Raw genomic sequence first — 17669 nt, 5'->3', positions numbered from 1 at the left:
GCTTGGAATACTATGAGCTTGCCATTCTGAGAACATGATGACAACAATACGATTGTGATGTAATTACAGCATGTACAGCCTTGGGAAGTGATCTCATTTTCTGAAAACCATAGGTCTGTGTAACAATTACAGTACAGTCTCTAACCTTGCATTTACAGACGGGAAAAGGGAAAAGTTTTTAGGCTATGCAGATGCCAGTAATCAGACTGTAGTTATGTTTTAGGGCATCCTGCTGCCCTTTTCAAAACATGAACTTGAGGGTTCTGAATTGTTAAAAATACTGACCACAAGAGCTTGTTTTCTAGATAGTTTTCTCTGTATTGTTAGGTGAATAAAATAAATAGGGAAGATAAAATGTTTCTGGTACGTGAACGTAGGTAACCTCTTCCAGCATTTTTGTTTTGTTTTTTTTATTCCCCAGGAATATATTCCACTTGCCATTTGGAGAGGGAAAAATGCAAAAGCAGAAGCACTTCTGAACCTTGGTCCACATTATTGAAGACCACTGTTATGAAAGCAACTGTAAAGAGATCATTTAAAGTCGAGCAGTGATACTGCTCACCATGTCATTCTTCTGCTTGCTCTTTGCTGTATTAAACTGGGGGTCTTAAATATCTACAGCCAGGAAGACCATTGACTTAGTTTTGATAACAAAGACAGGGAAGAAGAAACAGCCCCTCTGAGCACATAGGGCCTTCTAAATAGCTAGAAACCTTTAACATAAGTAGAGCAATAGATAGTATGGCATAAAAAAGAAAAGTATGACACAGTGCTGTTTAGAACAACAAGCGAAGTGAGGCACACAAAGGCATGACCTTGTGTTGAGTAACCTACTCCTTATGCAAGTAATTTTCATTAAAATAAGCTGATGAATATAGGGAAGAATTTCTGTAAATATTATTTTATTTTTAATTAATTCACTTCAGCATTGTATTTTCTGGTTGTGTTTGTCTATGAATATTCTAGTGAACCAGAATTAGAGTGCAGGACTGTACTTGTGTAGTTATTTAGCTATTTTTAATGCTGCATAATGTTTAGGGAAGATGAGTCTTGTACATGTAACCAAAACTAGTCATGGCAATTCAAATATATTGCAATTGGAAACCTCATCAACTGGAGATAAATGGAAAACAAACAAAAAGTATTGTAGGAACCAGATCTCCCCTTTTAAAATGAGTAAGGATGCTAATGTCATTCTTCAGTACCACCTTTCCTCCTTTGAATTATTCTCTGGAATTAAACTGAAGCAGCTAAAGAGTTTGTATTTCTGTAGTCCCCCAGTCAGTCTTTTACTTATGATTTCCTTGAAATGAGAGGGAAGATAATTTTTTCCCATGTTTCTGTTCTCTTCTTACCATGTTCATTCATTTTACTCAAAGAATTGGCAATTGTTCACACTTCAAACTGCTCTGAGTGGGGAACAACCCTCAGGCAAGTGCATGTGAAAGGTAAGAATCTTTGAGTCTCCTTTCCATTTACACAATCTCCTCAGAAGTCCTATCCTAAAATCATGTATACCACTTCATCAAGTTGGTGAAAATGAATTTGCTCTGTGATTTTTGTGACATAAAGATAAAAGAAATGAAACTAACTGGTTACTCTTCATCTGTCATACGTGTGCCAGCAACAACTAAGATGAAGATAAATGATGAATTCTTTAATGAACAGTTCTTTAATGAGGTAATCAGTACACAAAATGCTGTGTGTTTGTCTTGTTTGGTTGGTTGGTTCAGCTGTGTTGCTATACTTTTTCATTGCTGTCTCCATATGGACTCTGGTGAATTATACAATTGTTCAGTAAACTAGTTTGAAGCTTTGGCTTCCTCTACATTCAGGTGGTTCTGATCATCTTACTTAATATCTAACTGCAAATGTGACATCCACATAATATAATGCAATGCTCCAGAAAGAGTTTTGCTAATAGTAAGTTGTAAATTTTCTAAATTTTTCCAACTGTACAAAGTCTGTGTTGCATTCCTAGAAGTAGATTGTGGGTAAAGCTAAGTTTACACCTCATGCTACATCTTTTATTTGTTGAAGCCTTGATCAGTTGTCTATAGTGCTCAAATTATTTGTCAGATAGTAGATAAAATAGGAAGGAAAACAAAAGACTAAAGTCTTCCGTCATAAGACAGAAGCAACAGAGAGGTAAAACTTGAGCTTAAAATGTCTGATAATTTCCTGAAGAGTGTCAACCATCTCAGACATGACCGTCTTTCACCATTTCCTGCTACAGTCTCTGCCTGTTCCCCCATTTTTTGGGAGCCATTTCCACTTTTGTGAATGAAAGAAGCAATCTCTTCCCTATTCAGAGATGTAGGTTGTGTTTGTGACATCCACCTGAAGGCCACTTTCATATTACTCCATGATAAGGAAAGAGCAGAGGAGAAAAATAAAAGAACAAATACCGAACAACAAAGAAAGAGGGAAAGAGGCAATGAGTGATAAAAAATGATGAGTCAATCTGAATGGGGGAATATCCTCTTCAGATGTAGCTAAAGAGATTAATTGGATGTGGTAAGGATGAGATATCAGTGCCACTAAGAGAAAGCAGGAAAAATTATACTATCTGAGGACATCATGATGGGAACAACAGAACAAAGAAATAGGGAAGTAATAGGATGAGATCAAGAAATAGAACTATGAGACCTTATTACTGCTTGACTGAATTGGGAGAAAATATCTTTTGTCTGGAAATTGCCAGGTATATGTTAAAGCAGCAAGGGCAAAATTACCATGTAGTACAGAAAACAGTTTGCAAGAAAAATGGTGAAATACCGGGTCCACTAAAATTCCAAGGGATGTCTGTCATGTAATTACAACCCAGAGATATGAGTTCCCCCAGTTTATTGAATGTTTACCTATAGATTTGTTTATCATAAAATGATTCTCATTCGCAAATATTGCTGTAAATTTGGATCCTGAAAATTTTATTCATAGAGTTAATCCTATATTTTCATAGAATTTTATGGAATTCTTAACAAGACAAGCACAATTCAAACTCAGTCAGAAGAGCAGATAGATTCCTTAATATGCAAAATCCACCTTAGTGTCATTTTTTAATCTAATCTAGGGCTGGATCACAGTTAATTATGACCACCTAAATGCTTGCTTGCTTTCAACAGCTGCAGGTAGAGTTTTTTTATAGTTGGTCTGACTCCAGGAATAGGTCAGAGATCGAACTGTGTGCATAGCTGACACATATCTCATGACTCACCTTGCTCATTCTTAGAAGCCATGTATATGATGCCTTATATCATTATGGTGATACTTATACTGTGGAACACTTAAACTGATTGATTTTTCATTATGGTAAAGCACCCACTTGCCAGATTCCATTACCTTGCATTCCTCTCTGAGGATGTAAAAGATATAGTATATCTGCCCAAATTTTCACCACGGGGTTAATGTTGCTCACTTCCTCCACCCCCAGAGGTTAACTCCAGGGTAGGCACCAAATAGTCCAAGAATGATCTGTCTTTGCCTAATTTTAGATTTCGGCTGTGGATGTGTCTTCTTTCACAGTCCTTTTGACTCTGATTTTTTGCCTAAATCAACAGTTGCTTTGAGAATATACTTGGCAAATTATGCAATCTGAAAATAAATTTTGAACTGTGGTTACAACATAGCAGTTAAATCTCTGAAAAGGGATTATAATTGAAAGGTAGTTTTTATGAATATATTAGGCTTGTTTATGACATGAGCAAAATAAGAGCAGATCAGAAAATATTCAGAACTATGCAAGAAATAAGTTGTAGAAAAACTTACCCCTAGTTCTTTATGAGTGATGTGTGGAAGTCCTCTCTGGCCTGAAAACTCAGAAACATTAAATGTGATTCACAAAATTCAAGCAAACATAAATGTGTGTCTAATTTGCTGATATTGTATGTAAATTTATTAGGGAAAATTTCTTATTTTAGTCACCTGCTCCAGGGAGCAGCAAGAGCCCTTGGTTAAAGGGATCTGGTCTAGTCCAGAAGAGGATAGTTCAGTGGAAAAGTATGAGGTGGTCCATTGAAGAGTATGAGTCAAGAGCTGAGAGCAGCTGTGGCATGGGCAGGGCAGTGTCCTCTCTGACAAAGGTACAGCCCTACTGCATCAAGGCAGGGCCATGAGAGGGACAAGGTCCATCAGCAGTCCCAGATAAGATGAGATAAAAGTCTGGGGTGATCACTGAGATTCCTTCAGGAGTGATAGCAGACAGGAGTGGAAACAAAGCTACTGCAGCATATGCACAAGGTCTGTCCAGGAAGCCCTGGAACCAGCAGAGCAGGTGGCAGGTCTGGCCTCAGGGAAACCTGCGACGTAACTCAGGGTAGGTCTATGTGTCCTGGCATGAGCTTCAGTGAAAGCTCCACGCCCATGGGAAGAGTGGATGGGTGAAGATTCAGGTGAGACTGCTTAGGGCAGCTAAAGCCTATTAGTGTACTCTATGCCCTTAAAGTGTAAATCCAAAGTAATCCAATTCACTTCAAAGCGTAAGCAATGGAATTTACAGTAATCAGTCTCTCTCAGTGAAGTTTTCAAGTCTGCTATGTGTTAAGAAATGGTTTTGAAAAAATGTGAATAATATAATAAATATTTATGTTTTTCCTTATTGTGTAAAATAAATATTATTGGTGGACTCAAAATCTTAAAAAAAACCTACTTGATATTTAAAAGATTAAATTACAAAATTAGATTAATATTAGAAATGCTGCAATATGTCAATTTGTGATATTTGTGAAGCCATATTTTACTCCCATTAATCCATATTTTATAAGAATTCAGATACATTGTATCCCAAAGAGACTTTCATTGATTCCTTTTCCAAATTAAAATATCTAAAATATAATTCATTTTATATGTAAAGACCACATTTATACACATATGAAGGGGTCTAGCTATGCAGATCGATGCTCAGTGTAGTTTGCAATGGCAAGTAATGTTCATTAAACAATGCTTTTAGAAGTCAGCAAGTTAGGTATCTAGTGGGTTCTTTCTAAAATCTATCTACATCTTTATTCACTGTAACTATATTTATTAGACCATTCCCCTTGATTTTAATCTTTATACAATTTATATTTTATGCATAGCCTGATAATTCTCCAACATACTTCTGACAGTATTTTCTCTTGTTGCCTTTCAATACTAACCTTTTATTTTTTTCTCTGATAGGATATTATCCAAGACTTACTATCTGTCCCCAACAGAAGCCATGTGAGTTTGACTTGCTGACTAATTCCAGAAATTTAAGCTACAACAAGCTACAATAAGCTAAGTATTGAAGCTACAATAAAATATTAATGATAGCCGAGAGTGATTGAGACTGATTAATGCACATACTGAAGAGCTGAAATCATAGAATCATAAAATGGTTTACGTTGGAAGGAACATTAATGATCATCCAGCTCCTACACCCCTGCCATGGGCAGAGACACCTTTCACTAGACCAGGTTGCTCAAAGCCCCATCCAACCTCATCTCGAACACTTCCAGTGATGAGGCATCTGCAGCTTCTCTGGGCAACCTGTTCCAGTGCCTCACTACACTCAAAATAAAGAATTTCTTCCTAATATCTAATCTAAACCTACTCTTTTTCAGTTTGAAGCCATTTCCTCTTGCCCTGTCACAACATGCCTGATGTATGGTTTGGGTCTTAGGCGGCCGTGCCATACTTGATTGGTTGGTGCCACTGCTAGGTAGATTTTTTAATCTTTATTGCAACAGACTTTTCTTACTGTTATAATACAAGAAGATTCCTGTCTTCCAATATAATTTACATTTTATAATCCCCAACACATACCTTATGGAAAGTAATTTATGGGATATTTTTCAATCAAGGTTATTTTCTGGTTCAGACTCACTGTTCTATGTTGCAGAGCATGTGTTTTTAAAAATCTTTTTAGCTTAATTTATGCAATTGTAAATAATTAAATCCACTAGAGGGCAATAACATTGTTAATCTAGCTAAAATAATGACATTTCAGTTGATTAAAAAATTTAAGTGAATAAGGAAAGCACAGGAAATCATTTAAGAGACAGGGTGTTTGTACTGACTCCAGACTGGGAACACTACTGTCCAGCTTCTTTAGTTTTCCTATTCCAAGCATAAAAATGAACACCCAGGATAAACATCTTCAGATATGCTGGTCCTCTATTCCATGAAGAGAAAAAGGAAATATCAAAAAAACAATTTTGTAAGTAGCGGATTTCAGGAACCTCATTTACCTAGTGTAATTCAACCTGAAATATTAAGCCCTTCAGACTTTATCCTGAACAGTAATCACATGATCTGCTAGTTAAAATGTCCTTTACTTATGTAAAGAAGTTGCAAAAGTAAAATATTTGTCATCAATGCCTTCCTGACCTACAAAGTACCAGAAAGACTTTCCAATGTCTTTAAAAAAGCTATCATTTAGGAGTATGCACCAAATCTTACACTATGAGGAGGAAAATGGGAGTAAAGAATGGTAGGAAAGATAGAAGAGTAGTTAGTAGTTTCCAAAGTGTTTTTACTGGAAGAAATGGCAAAAAGAATATTCCTGAAGGAGAGAGGCTGAGACCATACTGCCCTTTGTCCACTCATCTTCCCCACCTCATTCTTCAGAGCTTTGCTATGGCTTTCTGTCATGAATGTTTCATATCTGATGAAATGAGTACTAATTTCTGCAGTAAGGGAAAGCCTAATTTTAATCCATGGGTAATACAAAAAGCATACGAAAATGATGAATACAGTGCAATTTCAGATTTGTACTGGGTAAATTTTAATGATGGATTAGACATTTTACAGGTATATGCAGGTCTGCTCATTTGTCTTTCTAGATAAGTCTAATAGAAGACTGTTCATAGTGATATTGTGAAAGTTTTGATGGAATAACATATACATTTAAATCATCTGCAAAATAGAATAAAACACACCAGTACTATCAGCAAATTATTTAATTTATATAATAAATTAATTTATCACTTATGTAAACAAAGTAAAGAAAAAAGATGGAAAAAAATCAGTAAATTAACTTTTGACTATAAGTATATTAAGTGTAGAAATTAATTATGATGTTATGTGAATAATCTGCAGTAGATTTTTTTATAGTGTCAATATATATATATTTTCAGAATATTCATAAACATAGAATTTGAATGCATTTAAAACACTGTTGAAGCAATGTTAGGCCCCTATATTCTCATTCATCCTGCTGTTTAGCTGAACTCTATGAAGGTACACTTCTCATAAAGCTCAGTATCACTGAGACTAAAACTGAGAGAAAAATAGGCCTTTGCAGTAGAGGACATGTGGGTAGGAAATCAGTATTAAGTAAGAAAGAAGATAACAAACAGGCACATGTTAGAACATTCTTCTGAAAAAAATAGTAACATACATTTATTAACAAACAACAAATTCAGCTAATCTATGTTCAGTTATAAAACTAATTTTGCAGATGATTTTGAGCAATTAAAGTAGAAATAAAGAACGCTCCTTAAGTTTCATCACAATATTAGCAGTCTTAATGATATCTCTAGTTACTATATACACAAACACTTACGTGCAAGGTCCGAAATGGATTAAGGAAATAATAAACATGCATATGAAATTATAGGTAAATCAGTTTAAATGGAAATATGTTCCAGATGCCAAAGGAGATGCTGTTAGAATGCCAGGGATGTGACGTCAAAGATGATGAGTAAATGTGGTTTAGTAGTAGCATTGAATTAATCCTGAAGATAAAGTAGCACTGATGTATGTTCCAGGAGGAATTCACACAGGAAACTGTAAACTAGAAGATCATAACTGTTGCACTAGATGGATGGGGGAATATATTCAGCTTGAGCCTTCTCTCTGGCACGGCATAGGTGCCCTGTCATGCTAAGGCTACTGAAGTCCTTGTGCCTTCTGATAGGTACCTGGAAGCAAGGGAAATAGAATATGAAACCATCTTTTCCTTTAATCTAGGTAAATGTTTAGATAAGTCCATAACCTTTCCCACTTTTTCCTCAAATGTACTGTTCCTGTAGAATCATGGTATCTACATCAATTCTGATTTGTCCTAATCACCTGTAGGTAATATGTATGTAAGAAAAAACAACACATTTAAATATTAAAACTCAAATTGGAGAGCCTAGAAGGTTTTTATCTCCAGAATGTCCAAGTGAAGTTTTGATGCAATAATCTTTCAGGAAGACATCTGCTTTACCTAATGCAGTAAATATTGTTGTCAGGGCCCCAAGGGCACCATCCTACCCGCTGCACAGGACCCCACATGAGCCTCCCCAGGCTGTCAGCTCCCTGTCCCAGCAGCACTGCAACAGGGCCAATATCCAGGTCCCCACAGCCCTACCATGCCATGGGCTCCTCCAAGACATGCCCACCCACAGGCTGTCCCTGTCCCCATCCCCAGGGGATGTTCACCAGACATGAACCTGCCCCATCCACCTCCCTTGACTTCAGACCTACTTGATCAACATGACCTTCCTTAGTCATCTGAAATCCAGGATGAACCAGTCAGCTATCTTGAGTCCTGCCCTGCCACCTCGCTGGGGTGGTGGGATGGGCTCCACAGCCCCCAGCCCCAAGGGCTGCCCCAAGCAGCTGGTCCTTGCTGCTCCCCAGTAATCAGCTCCTGAGTGATTTTAAAGCATTCAGAAATAATACAGATCTTGGTTGATAATCATGTGGAATTTACCACATCTGACTGTGAACACATGTTGTTCTCTTAGCCTGGTAGATATGTCTTAAACCGTTGTGTCCAGTGCATTGCACTGTAGATCCAGGTACAACACAGTTAAAATAAACTGCATGTTTTATTACAATTTTTTCTGTTACCATGTTCTCACAAATTCAAAAATTATACTCATTATAAGAATATTTTTAAATGTTATGTGAAGTCTTATTCCCCAAGAACTACATGGTCCTGACTGTAAAACTACTAGTTCGCTTCTGAAGATTTTTGGTAGGAAAGTGTCATGTCAGCAACAAAAGCTGATACTCCCTCTTATGCAAGTGAAAATCTCTTCTACATATAGCTTAGTAAGTAGGTGAACTTTAAGTAAACTCACAGCCCCTATTCTTTGCATATGGAAACTTTTCAAATTAATCCTTCAACAATTAGGAGAAATATTTTTTTCACCATGTTTTTAAAGGGACCATAAGTACTCTAACCAAGACCTGAATCTAAGTAACACAATATATAATCTTATTAATTTGCTGTTAGAAGATTGACTTATTTGTAGATTTCTACAAAATATCCCTTATAAGACCATTTTAAGTGGATTAGTGGGCTTTTTTTTTTTAGTTACTAGCACTTGCCAGGGTGTGGAACAGAAGCAGGATAATCTCCACAGCTTTCTTCTCCTAAATGAACAGGACTTTAACTTAACATGCTGAACTCGATCTGGAGGAAACTGTCTACACATATTATACAGGAAGCCAAAGCATAGACATCATTATGGGTATAGCTATAATAAAATATACTTACAATAAACTGGAGGGTTTTTTCTGTCTGAGGATTACCTCAGATGTGTAGGCTTTCTCTACTTAGTATATGATTTTCTGGAAGTCTGGAATCATGCTATAGTGATGCCAGAGGTGGTTAGATCATTAAATAATATATTTCTAAAAAATCAGAACTAAAATCCAGTGAATCATAGACAGGATGGTTGTGATCCAATTTTGTGCTTGAATCACAATCTCTGCTAATTTTCTTTGTCTGAAAAGTATTACATAAGTTTTCTCAAGTACCTAGCCTAGCCAATATAAAAAACTTTGGTGGAAAAGCACAAGGAAACATGTTGATTTATAAACTAAAGCATTCTTTTAAGAATTTTTCTTTTTCTCAATTTCTTCATTTTCTTCATATGACTTACCAATTAGTTTCCCTCAGAAAATTAAGGCAAGAAATGACAATGGGATAGTTAGAAAATTCTTCCTTTAGAGTTATTCTTCAGGAAGCTGTGTTTGTGATGAGATGACTCAGAAAGACAAAAAAAATTATTTCAAGAATTCTTGATATCTTGTAGTTGATGCTCCTTAAAAGTGCTTGTAGTTTCTTGCTGCCAAAATAATTAAAGGTTTCTCATGTCTTTGCCATGACCAACCTTTCGTGTCTAAGGCACAAGGAACTAGACAAATAAGATAAGAAACACAGGGTGAAATCCTTAACCCAGAGAGATACAGATCTCCCAAATGTGACTTTCAGTGTCCAACTGTCACGTAGCACTGCCTTTGCTTATGCAGCCCTCTAAAGTTTTGTAAAGTCAGTTACAAAGACTGGATTCACCAGTGTGCCCTGCTCTGAAAATGTACAGTAACTATCAGCACAGCTTAACTGGAGTCTGAATTGGTTGGCATGGTAAAAAATCTGATCTCAACAGTTAAATTATTTTTATTTTTTAAGAATTGCTATTTCACATTTTCCTGTCATTAGAATTTATGAAAAGAGTATTCTCTGACTGCATCTTATTTCCGTTTTCTAGTATGCATTGTTTGATAACTCTTTAAATGCAAGATGAGCAAAAGAATGAAAACAATTCCTACTTTTCCTTCTTGATGGGCCTCTACAGTTTTTTATAAAATTAAAGTCTTTTTCAATAGGTATTGAATTATGCAACAAATATGCTTGTGCCATTATACTCAAATGGCCTCGAGTCCACTATAAAATAACATTACTATCCCAAACTCCTTGCAAAGCCATGTCAGCATAATATGAAAAATATTTCTGAGCAAGTTACTTTGAATTAGAGCCACAGACTCTGTCACTTTAGATGACAAGTGACTTTGGTGATTCTCCTTGAAAAGGATTTTGTGTGTCCACATTAAAAGAAATGCTCATTTTGCTTTACATACAGATTTCTTTTAAAGGTAGAAAGTAGCTGTGTCATGCTAGTGGAATGGAACTAATTTTAATATTTTTTTTATATTTTTGCTAGGGTATGTACATTATTATGAATAAAGTAACAGGTAAAGCAGTTTTAAGATTTGTCTTTCTTTTCTGTTCAGAGTACTAAGTTAAAATAATAAGAAAAAGAAAAAATCTTCAGAGCAATGATTTCTGAATTCACCTCCTAATGAGTCAATTATTTCTCTGAAGACTGAAGCTTATCAGCTCATCTTAACAAATGGATGACAATGAAGTCTGCAATACTTTTATATATCATTGTATATTGATGATTTTACTTCTCTTCTTGGCTTTCTTTTTCTATTCTTTTTTCCTAAAGATTAAATGTAATAAATCTGGTTTTGTTCCACATCTTTCACATTTAAGGTACCCTGAAGTATATTACAAAAATAATGAGACAGGAGCTTTTCATTTCAATAGATGTTTAAGAAAGGATAGAATGTGTCTGGTAAAAGGAGGGGGATGATCTACACATCTTTTGGGGCTGACTTCTGTATTGACCTCGTGCTGAACTGTCCTTTATAATAATTGTAGGCAGAGCTTTCACAAGGGGAGAGCAGCCTGAGTAGGCAGCCAAAATATTATCCCTCCTAATGAAAGGGAAATAGCTGAAGTACCAGTGAAACTTCTGCTCCAACTTCCCAGATCAGCCTGTGCCAGGCTATCTTCTGAAGTACAAATTAAAGAGAAGAATAGAGAAAATACAGCCATAGAACCAGGGTGTATATCTTTTTCTTCATCTCCTGTCACTTTTTTGCCCCATAAAACATCAGGGAAAATAAATATCCATTTGGATGCAAAATAATGTACATTAATTTTAGGTATTAGTGCCTTCATCACAAGAGAACTAAATAATTGCAAAGTTGTTTGGGAAAGGACTCCTGACATTTAGACTGTCACAGATTCATATATATCAGTATCAGTTAATTGCTCTTGCCCACATTTTCTGAAATTTCTGCAAAGTATTGACTTAGCAGATACAGGAAACTGTTAAACAGTACAATGTAACCTAATAACTCTGGGCAGCGCCACCAAAATGTTCAAATGTAGTGGACACATGACTAACACTCCCCATACCACCTTCCTGTGTCCTAGGAGTGGTTTCTAAGTTAGGCTTCTAAATTACTTCTTCAATGTAATCATATTGTCATGCTTCCTGTTATTGCTCTAGTGTGGCCATAAGATGCTGCTCATCATCTACCTGCAAGCCATATAAGTGAAAACACTTCTCTCTGAGTGTTGATATTTAAAGAGTAACACCTTGAACACAGTGAGAATTGAAAACAATACACAAGCATATGAGGATAGAAGGTAACTGGTCTCTGCTGTCTGTATCAAGGTTAAGCATACTGATATCCATGTTAGCCTGTGGTCAGAGTAGTATTAGACTTAGAAGAGTAGCAGCTGTAGCAGGATATATTTTGAAGGAAGAAAGAAAGACAGAATCTTATTTACAGCTAGACTTCTTGCTGTGCATAATATAAAAAAAATTAATAAGAATTTTCTTAATAATAAAATCAATTTATCTTTAGAAACATGGTGTATTTTAATCTGAGTTAATGTAACTGAAGTAACTAATGTTATATTAGTCGTAGTGGCAGGGGTTTGTCTTCTCAGATCCAGAATTAAGATGAGTATTTGATTAGTGCCCAAATAAGTACTTTGCAACAAAGCAAAGTTGAACTATGGAAAGAGTCAACTTCTAGAGAACTTTGCCTCTTCAGAAACTAGAACCACAATACACTATTTTTAAATAATGTTTCAGGCACTGATAGAAAGTGGCATCTATTGGTAAGACTTTAGGAGCTGCAAAATGGGTTATACTTAAAGACATGATTCTCAAAAGTGCTGTTCATTGTGGATCACTTTCCAGAAGTAGTTTTTAAGACAAATATAACATATTTAGTCACATTATCATTTTTATCATGTATAAAAATCTCCATAAAGAAGGCATAATGAAGATAAAATGCAGTGAATGATATTAAATCTCTTCAGTCTGGAGAACACAATATTTTATTGCTCAAAAATGGCTCTACTGTTGTTTTTTATATTTGTGGCAGGTTTTTGGTACAGGGGCAGCAGTTGTGGCTGTGATGTGGGAGGAGACCATGAGCTGGCTGATCCCACCCAAGTTCCATCGGCTCTGACACCACTGCGAGTGCTTCACTGTGTGCCAAAACCACAGACAGCCAGAGGAGACCAGTACCATGGCTCTGCCATGTTAAAGAAAGAGCAGTAGCTACTATAGAAGAAATAAGATGAAGATCACAGAATCACAGAATATGCTGAGTTGGAAAGGACAAACAAGGATCACCGAGTCCAACTCCTGGCCCTGCACAGGACCATCCCCAGGAGTCACACCATGTGCCTGAGAGTATCATCCAAGTGCTTCTTGAACTCTGCCAGGCTTTGTGCTGTGACCACTTCCCTGGGGAGCCTGTACTAGCACTCAACCACCCTCTGGACAAGGAACCCTTAATATCCAACTTAAACCTCCCCTGACACAACTTCAGGCCATTCCCTCTGGTCTTGTCACTGGTCACCACAGAGAAACAGACATTGTTTTCAAGAACCTGAATACATAGAGATATGTGAGAGAGGATGTGAGAGAGATATGGAAATCCTGGAGAAAGTCCAGAAAAGGACCACTAAAATTGTTGAGGAACGGAGCACCTCTCTCATGAGAACCTGAAAGTGCTGAAACTGTTTAATCTGGAGAAGAGAAAGCTCAGTGGGAATCTTGTCAATGTGTACAAATATCTAATGGAAGGAGACAGAAGACACGGCCAGGCTCTTCTGAGTGGTGCCCAGTGAAAGAAAAAGGGTCAAGAAGCCCCATCTGAAACACAGGAGGTTCTCTCTGAGCATAACAAAACACTTTTTAGTGTGAGAGTGACTGAGCACTGGTACAGGCTGTCCAGAAAGGTTTTGGAGTCTCCATCCTTGGATGCATTTAAAAAACACCTGGACATGGTACTGGGCAATCAGCTCTAGGTCATCCTGCTCAATAAGGGGAGATTGGACCTCCAGAGGTCCCTACCTCCCTACCAACCTGAGTTTTCTGTGATTCTATCTGATTCTCTGAGATAGAACCAGCAGTTTTCCCTTAGTGACTCAATCAATAAAAGCAGTATCAAACTGACCAGGGAGGCCTCTGGGAAAATACAAAAATTATTTCATTACCTGGAAATAAAAGGAGTACTCTCAAAACCTCATTCACTTTACAGCAGCCCAGTTTGGCATACATAGAGCCTGCTGGAGAATGGCGTTTAGCAGTAGGTGTTAACCTTTGGATGAAATCACACCCCCACCTTTTCCTGCTGTGTTTTCAGACATGTTGCACCTCTCCTGTGAGCTAGAAGCCAAAGAATGTAACTTGTATGCTACAAGTGGTATTGCAAATACTTGTTTTCTGTCCCTCTGGCTGTAGAAACAAGATCCCAATTTCTCTTTTTCTGGAGTGGTATAGGCCTGGAAGCCGCTGACCCAGGGGTGAAACACAGCCCTACCATCCACCTTGGCATCATCCACCAAACTTGGAATCAACAGATATCCAGACAATTTTTTAATTACATTGATGATGCATTACTTGGAAGAATAATTACAGAAGTGCTAAGTAAAGGGAGTTTAATTTTGGACTGCAGCCAGATTCTCACACAGCCACTTACTCACTCCACCTTCTCACCAGGGAATAGGAAGAACATAGGGTGAAAAAGCCCATGGGAAGACAGGAAATCACCTACCAGCTACTATCATGAGCAAAACACACCTGAATTGGGGAGAATTAATTTAATTTATTGATAGTTAAAATAGATGGGGTTAGTGAGAAATAAAGGCAAAAATTAAAACAGATATATGCACCCACCCCCATTTTCACAGGCTCAAAATAATTTCTCAGACTCCTTCTTTCCTGGTTCCTCTATCTCTGCCCTGCTCCATGAGTAGTACAGAGTGGATGGGGAATAAGGGGTTATGGTCATTTCATAACAGTTTAACATTTATTACCTGTTGCTCCTTCCTTCTCTCACTTTCCCCCCACTTCATAGGTCCTTTCCAAGGATTCTAGTCCTTCAGTAAATATCCATGTGCTCCACTGTGGTCTTCTCCACAGGCTGAAGGGAAATCTCTGCTCTAGTGACTGAAGGAACTGTTCCCCTCCTTCTTCTTTGACCTTGGTATTCACAGGGTTGTTTCTTGCTCTTTTTTTCTTTCTTCTCTTCAGATAGTGTGTTAGGTTTTGCCCTTTCTCAACTATTTTCACAGAGCACCACCAGCACTCCTGAGCTGTGTCCTGCAGTGGGTCTAGAACAGAGCCAGTTGTAAGCTTCCTGGAGTGGAGCAGCCTCTGGTTTCTTCTCACAGAGACCACAACTTCAGGCCTCCCCCAACCTTGTCACAGATCAACAGAATAGGAAATCAAAATGTAGTCAGTACTTTACCAATGCCAGATTTGCCATTAAGTGTTCCAAAAGTAGCCCAAGGTCTACCAAAGAAATATATTTTTTAGATTTTTCATGGCCATATGGGCAGAGACACATCACAACTTAACCAATTGCTCAAGTAAATGCCTTGGATGCCTTAATACACTAATACATTTTGCTGTACACATATCCTCAGTTGCAGCCAATTGACTGAACCTTTATATTGTGATCTCAAAAAAAAAGAGTCATTTTGGGAGGGAAGAGAAGCAGCATTGAGCTTTTGACCAGGTCAAGCAGGAGGTAGCCAATGCAATGACATTAGTACCCATCCAGAAAGAGAGATGTAAACATTTCATTATATACAACAAAAGGAAAGAGCAGCAGGCTGTTGGAATTCAGGAGCTGAAGTCACAAAAGATTCAAAAAAATAACTACGTTTCTGGGCAGTTCAAGCTGCAGTTAAGGGCATTCTGCATACCACTGCAGTGTTAGGCACAGAACAATCACTGTGATTATACTCTAGACTACCTGCCCTAAATTTTTAGTTCAAGGATTCAAAGCCCACTGGTGGAAGAACAACTCGTGCTATGTAACAAAGCTGTGCGCTGACCTTTGCACAGTAAGAATGTACTGGCTCAAGTTCCAGATTGGGATTAGCTGAGTTTATTAGTCTATAACCAGTAAACCAAAAATGAGAAGGAATCAGATTCCTGGGGCTATTGAAGCCCCAGCATATGATGAATTAAGTTATGTAAAAAAAAATGGAATTTGTTTACAGATAGATCTTTTAAAATTACAGCAAGAATCAGGAGGTGGTGAACTGTTACTTGGAATCCCTCCATGGGAGAAGCTGCCACCTGCGAAGGGACTGGAGGCTCAAGTCAGTTTGCAGAAGTAATGGCCTTGAAAATAGCCTTGGAACATGTTCAGGAACACCACTGGTCCCAGTATATGTACATACAAACTTCTGGATGGTGGCTAATGTAGTGTAAAAATGTCTTGAAGACTGGAATCATGTTAACTGACAGCAATGAGCAGATGAGCCTGGGGAGAAGGGAGGAAAATGTTAGTGTTCAATTGTGTATATTTTCCTTTTTTTTTCCTCAGTACCTGAATCAGTAATCAAAAGTTTCTGTTAATTACCAATAAAACATAAATAAAATTCCTCTAATTGAAAGTATTTTACCTCTGACAACTGTTGGCAAGTGATGCAACTAGATTTCTAGAGGATAACTCTGGAAAGCAAAATATCGATTCCGTCAGCTTGCCAGCATACGCTTACTTCATGAAAATGCTAAGAAGGATACTGAATCAATGGAAGGATCTTAAGGAACAAATATGCAACATTACTGAGGGGGTGGTAGGGGTAGCCCTTGCAGATTTAGGAGCAGACCTAATAAAAATGGATGTTTCACGCTGGACAAATGTAGTCTAGTGTCTGTATATGCAAGATTATTTGGCATATGTTTGAACAATGAGAAGAGTGCAAACAATACAGAAGATGTACAGCCTCAACCAGTTCTCAAATAAATGTAGAAAAAATCAAATCACTATTTAGGAAATATATGGATGATGAAAGATTAATTTCCAAATTTGTGAGAGAAAGTCTATCTGGAGGGCAAAATATGTCATGAGGGAACTAAAGATAGGTTTTACCATTTCTGACCTATCTGACATTGAGTCAGGAAATGAGCAACACATTACAGAAGGTGTCAAGTGGTTCAGTGGCATCTGGGAATCTGAAAACATAATGGATAGCAGTAGGTATGCATAATCCCTTGGAAAGACATCCAAGAAACTGATGGCAAGGGCAAACAAACAGAAAAGGATCCCATATCTGGTAGTGTTGGATCTGGAAAAACGTCTTCCCAGGTAACAAAACAAAGTGCGATGAGCTAGAAAAATATTTTTATTCCCTGAAGTCATCTGGACCTCATTAGAGAAATGACAGACCCTCTCACAGTTAGGAGAATGCCAAGCAATGTGGGCAGCCCTCTATAACAAAGGAGATCTACAGCTGAGCACAATTGTGTCCGACTGTCAAATTGCCACAGAAACAATGGCAATAGCCCGTATTCCCATGGAAAACATTGCCTGTGAGGTAAACAGACTGAGAGAACAGTGGAGAGAAAACTGTGGACAACTGCATAGAATTGGCAGGCAGTGTATAAAGGACAGAAAGAAAGTGATAGAGGGTGACCTAGAGTGACATCCTATGAGAAATGAATCTGCCTAATTCATCTGTGACAAGGGTTACGTAAGCTGACAAGTCCTCATAGGCTTCACAGCTACTTCCAAAATCAGACTTTCAAAGACCAAAATATTTTTAACATTAATAGAAATTCTGAAAAAATAGTTCCCATTCTGATTCAGAA

This window comes from Manacus vitellinus, unplaced genomic scaffold (genome assembly GCF_001715985.3).
Source record: "Manacus vitellinus isolate BGI_N305 unplaced genomic scaffold, ASM171598v3 scaffold_1_pilon, whole genome shotgun sequence".
In the NCBI taxonomy this organism is placed as follows: Eukaryota; Metazoa; Chordata; class Aves; order Passeriformes; family Pipridae; genus Manacus; species Manacus vitellinus.
Note: the sequence above shows the minus strand (reverse complement) of the source record.